Here is a 1227-nt window from a genome sequence, read left to right as displayed (position 1 = left end):
GAAGGAGGGAGGTAGAGGGGGGTGATGGAAGGAGTTGGGGAAAGTGAGGGTGATGGGTGGTAGGGGTGGCTCCCATAATTTTTTAATTTAAAAAATTTTAAATGTAGTCATTTAATTAATATAAAATTAATTTTTTTAAATTTGAATAGGTGAGGATGTGGGTCTTACACTTGCCACTTTATTACTTAACATTCAAACTGAACAGAAAATTTAACTGATATTTGACATTGCAATGAATTCATAAGATGATGCATAACATTACAATATTTAAAAGATGAGGTATGAGATTGTCGTTCGATTCATAGTTAACGTAGTTTTATGTAATTTACTCTATATAATAGGGTTTTAGAGCAGCATAAAATAATCAAGTATTCATTTAAGAACATTTTAGACAGTTTTGGGGAGACTAACAAGGCTTTAATACACAAATTGGAGATGTTAGGCGGCGGAATCAAATTGGCCCTTCTATTCGTTGTATTTTCCTTATTAATATCATGTAGTAAAGGCTTGAGGGAAGACTTTAATTAAAAAAAAAAAATTTGCTTTTCCTTATAAATATCATGTACTAAAGGCTTGAGGGGAGACTTGATTAATTAAAAAAATATATTTGCTTTTCCTTATAAATATCATGTACTAAAGGCTTGAGGGGAGACTTGATTAATTAAAAAAATATATTTGCTTTGTGCAATTGAATTGAGTAATTTCTTCTTTCTCAAATCAAACGTTTGATTTGGTCATATCATGTACTAAAGGCTTGAGGGGAGACTTGATTTATTAAAGAAATATATTTGCTTTGTGCAAAGTGAGTGATTTCTCCCTTCTTAAATCAAGCATTTGGCTTGGTCATTTTGAGTGAATTTCATGATTAACAATGTTGATCTTGCTCTATTGTCTCTGGTTGAGAGATTACTAGGTCATCTATCTCTCATCTACTCGAGACCCTTGGCTCTTCCTGCATCAAAATTGGATCAAAACATATGACTTCAAAATGACAACAAAAATGTACAATATATCCTTTCTTAGAACAACATATATCACGACCTTCTAACTGAAGGTCACATTACAAACTTCCGGACAGCTAAATGATGTCACAATGAACTTGGGGGTTTCGATCCAAGATCTATTTGCTCTCTTCTAGAAACAGTACCACCATTCAAAAGCAACGATCTAATTACGAAGAAGAACTAGAATTGTTAGTACAGCTGCATTGGGTCCCAACACTTCCAC

This window comes from the organism of the source record quoted next, unplaced genomic scaffold, assembly GCF_019419815.1.
Source record: "Pyrus x bretschneideri cultivar Hongxiangsu unplaced genomic scaffold, Pyrus_bretschneideri_v1 Contig47, whole genome shotgun sequence".
Classification (NCBI taxonomy): Eukaryota; Viridiplantae; Streptophyta; class Magnoliopsida; order Rosales; family Rosaceae; genus Pyrus; species Pyrus x bretschneideri.
Note: the sequence above shows the minus strand (reverse complement) of the source record.